The 6,000-nt window shown below is 44.6% G+C and overlaps 1 protein-coding gene and 1 non-coding gene across 2 annotated transcripts in view; one reads left to right on the forward strand and one right to left on the reverse strand.

Moving 5' to 3' along the window:
- ALG6 (ALG6 alpha-1,3-glucosyltransferase) overlaps positions 1-2,698 on the reverse strand; it is a 52,781-nt gene extending 50,083 nt beyond the window's left edge. The window contains exon 1 of the mRNA XM_043461098.1: positions 2,582-2,698. The gene's annotated coding sequence lies outside the window, so the exon portion shown is untranslated. The remainder of the gene's footprint in view (positions 1-2,581) is intronic.
- Positions 1,616-1,688, forward strand: TRNAW-CCA. Its single transcript has one exon. It is a non-coding gene; the product is annotated as a tRNA-Trp (tRNA).
- Positions 2,699-6,000: the final 3,302 nt, after the last annotated feature.

Below are 6,000 nucleotides of genomic sequence, written 5' to 3' on the forward strand. Positions count from 1 at the left end.
TTAGCTGAGCATAGTGCCCAAACAACAAACATTAAACCAAAGAGAAAGATGGAGAAACAGGGGAAGGGGATAGTCAAGGAAAATGGATAATTTCAAGTTCCTTATTCCCTAGTCCTCCAGTCAGGAAATGAACCTCAAAAGGTTAGCTCCTCAGGACTTCCCTGGTGGTCCAGTGGTTAAAAGTCCATGCTCCCAATGCAGGGAATTCAAGTTTGATCCCTGGTCCTTGGGGAACTAAGATTCCATGTGCTATTTGGTGAGGCCAAAAATAAAATGAAGGAAATTTAGAAAAACTAGGACTTGCTAGATTGGAAAATAAAACAGTTTCATACTCAAAAGATTAATCAATTAATTAATTCAGGGAATTCCCTCAAGGTCTAGTGGTGAGGGCTCCATGGTTTCATTGCCAAGGGTACAAGTTCAAACCCTGGTCAGTGAACTAAGAACCCACAAGCTATGCAGTGCTAAATTTTAGGGGAAAATTGGCACATTTTACCTATAGGTCAAAAAAAGTATTTTTCTTACTTAAAAATAGCAAGGAACAACTCTAGAATTAATAAGTCTAGCATCTCAATAAGTTAGAATGACTAGAAGCATTTAATAAGGCTATGTGAATGTATTATTCAAATTCTATTTATACAAATTCCCTTTTTCTTTCCTCCCTCTTACTGCATCCACCTTTGATCATTTCATTGATCACAAGACATTCTACCACAGAGGCAAGGGAGGAGGAAAAAATAAAATTAAATCAGTTTCTCACATTGATTCCAGGTTTCACACAGTTTATGGGCCATTATAAACTTTTCAAATCCTTTTCTAGTCTAACTCAAAAACCCCTTTTTAACGTGTTGCACTATATATTCCAGAATTGCAACACAACACTCTATTTTCTGCTGAGATATCAAGTTTAAAATTGATTTTACAAATGCTAAGTCCTGGATTTAAAAATCCATAACTTAACTGATATTCCATTGTGGAAACTTCAATCAGTAAAACAACCAAGTTAAATGAATTATCCACAGTTCCAGATGATCATATTTAAATAACAAAAATAAGACAATCAATTACCCTTAATAATCATAACGATCTTTAAAAAAAGAATAATGCTTAACTAATAATACGCTGATCAAGTTTTTGTTTGATTTCTGGCCTCACCACAGGGCTTATGGGATCTCAGTTCCCCAACCAGGAACTGAACCCGGGCAATCCGAAATCCTAACCATTAGGTCACCAGGAACCTCCCTGATCAAGTTTGTTAAGCGCACAATGGTGGAACTGCTGACAGATGAAAGGATCATATCCAAAAAGATTTAGACAACATCTATGATGGGCCAAATCTAACTCCAGAAATCATTACAGGGATAATAAATTCAAAGTTTTGCACTTAAACGTCAAAAAAAAAAAAAAAAACAAAAACACAAAAAACAAAAAACTGCTTGAGTAGTGAAAGGGAGGCAACAGATAACAGATCAGCTCTGGATGGACCCAGATGACCCTAATGACCAGTGTTAGATTAAATCTTAGGAAAACTTTTCTAACAACTAGAGCTATCCAAAAATTAAATGAGCTTCTTCTTAAGAAAGGAGTTACTCTTTAAAAGGATCAAACAAGGACTTCCCTGGTGGCCTAGTGGCTAAGACTCTGCACTCCAGATGCAAGTGATCCAGGTTCAATCCCTGGTCAGGGAACTAGATCCCACATGTTGTGTCCTGATTTAAGTGGTTGTTAAAAGATGTGTTTACTTAATGGTAAATCAATTAGTTACAATTTATGATTTGTGGACAGTATTTTCTTGTACATGTTATAATAAAAGTTACAAAGGAAATAACATTTATTTGTCAACTAGAATATAAGCTCCAAGCAAGCAGGGATCCTCCTGTCTTAGCTGCTGCCCAGTTCCCTGCTCATAGAACAAGGCTGGCACAGAGAAGGTAACTCAAAGTATTTGCTGAATGGAGACCTTCGGGTGAAGAAGGGAAGTACCTAATTGTACTGAGTCCTTTGTGGTTAAAGATATTATCATACGAGATTGCTAACCGATCTGTTCTCCTTGAACAGTAAAAAGGGTTGTTTTTGTTTTTTGTTTTATTTTACTATTTTTCCTTTCTGTACAACAAAGTAGAGTGGCTTCCTAACCCATTCTCGCGGGCAGCAAAGAATTCTTCCGTCCCACTTTACCCAGAGGGTGCGTCTCGGCAGAAAAAATGTCTGTCGTCCACGTCCCAGGGCCAAACTTGTTCCTTTCGGTCCGAAAAGGTCCCTCCCCCAGGTGAGCAGCAAAGCCAGGGAGTGTGCTATCCCAGGCGAGCACAACTCGCCAAAGGGCCCCTCCTTGGTGTGTCTGCCCCTTTCTCCGGCGAGCCGGACCCTCAGGACCGCAGGAACAAGGGTGCCAAGCTTTCCAGTCCAGGGCACCCCCATGATCACCGCATCCCCCACCCGACCCCCAATCTAGCCTGCGGGCGGGACTGAGGAGGCTTCCCTTCCCTCGAGCGGAGCGGAGCCGGGAGCCAGACAGCCAAGCCCCAGGCCCTTCCCCTTCCTCCGAGCGCCCCAGAATTCCAGGGACCGGGCCTCTTACCCCGCCGCTCTCCGAACGTAGGGATTCGCCCCGCAGCAGGTTCCAGGAAGGCGCCTGCGCGCTCGCCCCCGCGGCGGAGAGCCCGGCCGGCCTTCCTTCCGCGTCCGCGTACTCGCGCACCGTCCGCGTGCCCGGAGCGGGAGCGAGCCCGTCGAGCGTGTGGGGAGGGGCGGGGAAAAGGCGCGGAGTGGAGAAGGCGGGCTTCGGAGGCAGAGCACGAGCCGCTGGAATCCGAGAGGCCTGGTGTCCGGGTGAGGATTGGGGCAGGTGGAAAGCCCCTTGCTCTTCTTTCCTGGGATCGTGGCCAAGGCCTGAGCGGCTGCTTAGTCCACGGATTCCTGTTAGGGGAGCGTCCTGGCGCGCTTCACACAGTGGACAGCCCATGGCTAGTCCTCACCAACGAGCTGGAGATCTTCCTCTGGACCTATGCCCTTGAGGAGCCAGAAAGCCAATGGGCTTTACTTTCTTCAGGCTGCATGCCTTCAGAGAAGTAGGTATTAAGCTGGGAAGCCACTTCATGGAGTTAATAGTACTGAACTCCAGGCATCTTCAAGAAACTGTGGGGGGTGCTAAAGAACAGCTCTGCCCTCCAGTAGCCATCACACCTTCCCCATCAAGCAGCTTGGACCGCCGTGTTCCCAAACCTGCAAATAATAACCACATTCCCTTACTTTGGTCGGGGAATGCCCTCATATACCCCTTCTGAATCCTGCCATTCTGTAAAGCCAATCCCGCTATAATCCGTGAAAGTAACCACACACCATGAACATGAAAGTGTTAGTTGCTCAGTCGGGTCCGACTCTGCAACCCCATCAACTATAGCCTGCCTGGCTCCTCGATACATGGAATTCTCTAAGCAAGCATTCTGGAGTGCGTAGCCATTCCCTTCTCCAGGGGATCTTGCCAGAGCTTGAACCTGGGTCTCCTGCCCTGCAGGCAGACTCTTTACAGTGTAAGCCACTGGGGAAGCCCAGTATCCGCAAGTATTCGGCGTTTTGTTCTTCAGTCACTAAGGTTAAGTCATACCCAACTCTTTGCGACTCCATGGACTGCAGCACGCCAGGCTTCCCTGTCCTTCAGTATCTTCTGGAGTTTGCTCAAACTCATGTCCATTGAGTCAGTGATACCATCCAACCATCCTATTCTCTGTTGCCCCCTTCTCCTCCTAACCTCAATCTTTCCCAACATCAGGGTCTTTCCCAGTGAGTCAGCTCTTTGCCAGGTGGTCAAAGTATTGGAGCTTCAGCTTTGGCTTTGGCTATGGCCTTATACTGGGGCTTCCCTGATAGCTCAGTGGTAAAGAATCACTCGCTAATGGAGGAGATGGAGGTTCAATCCCTCGGTTGGGAAGATCCCCTGGAGAAGGAAATGGCAACCCACTCCAATATTCTTGCCTGGGAAAATCCCATGGATAGAGGAGCCTGGTGGTCTATAGTCCATGGGGCCACAAATATTTGGACACAACAGCAACTAAACAACAACAACATGGCTTTATAACAAAGTGACTCTGAACAACTCTCTGGATCATGCTTTCTTCACCTGTGAAATGAGTGGGCTAGATAAACTTCCAGACCTAAAATTTTATCCTACTATATTTTAAAGACCGTTGGCCCTGGAAATATGAAGAAATATGGCCAAGTGTCTGCCTTCAAAAATGTTAATTCTCATTGGAAAAGCATAAAAGGATAGATTACCAGTCAAATTACTGGTATATGCATTAAGTACTGTAGGAGTTCAGAGAAGAACATTCATGTAAACTAAAAATTATCAAGAAACACTTTCCCTAGAGAAGTCAGCTGAGCTTTGAAAGAGAGCCTGGGCCAGGAGAATGGGAGTAAGGCTCTCGACAAAGGAAATGGTTCAAGCCAAAACTGTGGCAGTTGAGACTTCCTTGTCAAGACTCTGCACTTCTAAAGCAGGGGCCCAGGGTTTGATCACATATTGATATTTCAAAAATATCAGTATATTATAAAAGATATATCTTCAAATGATGACAATTGGTATCAGTCTCTTCTTTCTTCCTCCCAAGCTGATAGCTTCTGGTATAATATTCAGACCAAAGTTGGTGCTTAAAATGTTCATTGAATAAATTGTGGAAGAACTTCAAAACCTCTAATTCACAGCTGAACTGCCCCACCAATGCATCTATGTACCTACTCCTGCTCTTTCCCTCCACTAGGTACAAGCTGGTGATATAGTAACGAGCATAACTGCCTGAATGTCACTCCTGAATGTCCAGTGCCTATGCATAACAAATACTCAGTAAATGTGTTTGAGATGAGGTCACTGATTCACTGTCACTGGTATCCTTATAAGATGAGGAAATTTGGCAGTGGACATGCCCACATGCAGAGGATAATGTGAAGACATGGAGAAGATAGCAGTCTACAAGCCAACGAGAGAAGTCTCAAAAGACACCAATGCTGCTGACACCTTGATCTCGGACTTCTAGCCTCCAGAGTATGAGAATACACATTTCTGTTGTTTAGGCCACCCAGACTGTGGTTTTCCCTATGGCAGCCCTAACAAACTAGTACATACCTTATCAACGGTACTCTGAATACTCAGAGTAAGCAAATTCCCTCACACAAGTCATACTTTTATAGTAATTTTCTAGTCCCTTCCCCCTATTAAGAAAACAAGCCCTCTTCTGTATCAGGCCCAGGACTTCCCTGATTCTAGGTGAAAATCATTCACCTGACCATAGCTCTTCAGGCGGCACTAGTGGTAAAGAACCACCTGCAATGCAGGAGACACAGGAGATTTGGGTTCGATCCCTGGGACAGGAAGATCCCCTGGAGGAGGGCACATCAACCCACTTCAGTATTCTCGCCTGGGGAATCCCATGAACAGAGGAACCTGGCAGCTGCAGTCCATGTGGTTGCAGAGTTAGACTGAAGCAACTTAGCACTCACACACATTGTTAGAAATAGATTTTTTTTTTTTCTATCTGTATAGCTTCCTCAGTTGACCCTTATATGTCATTTTTCATTCATCTGAAATCTCCAACTTTCATCATACCTTTGTCTCCCCCAGGGATAAGTTCACCTAAGTAGCATAGAGTGAACCTCCAAATTTCCATCTAGCTATTGGCAAAATAGCCTCCTCTTTTATATGCTAAAAGTTGTTCATACCCAATTCACTGGATCCTCACAATAACCCTGAAAGGATATTAGAAAGGTATTATTATCCCCTTTGGACACACAAGAAAACTTGAGAGCAACATTTCACAAAGTACGTCATTCAGTAGGATAACTACTGTCAAAAAAAAAAAAAGGTGAAAAAGATTATGAGACAACTTCCCTAGGGGTCCAGTGGTTAAGCCTTCCTGCTTCCACTGCAGGGGGCGTGGGTTCCATCCTTGGTCAGGAAACTAAGATCCCACTTGCAGTGCAGTGCAACATGCCCAAGAGGTAATA

This window comes from Cervus canadensis, chromosome 2 (assembly GCF_019320065.1).
Source record: "Cervus canadensis isolate Bull #8, Minnesota chromosome 2, ASM1932006v1, whole genome shotgun sequence".
Classification (NCBI taxonomy): domain Eukaryota; kingdom Metazoa; phylum Chordata; class Mammalia; order Artiodactyla; family Cervidae; genus Cervus; species Cervus canadensis.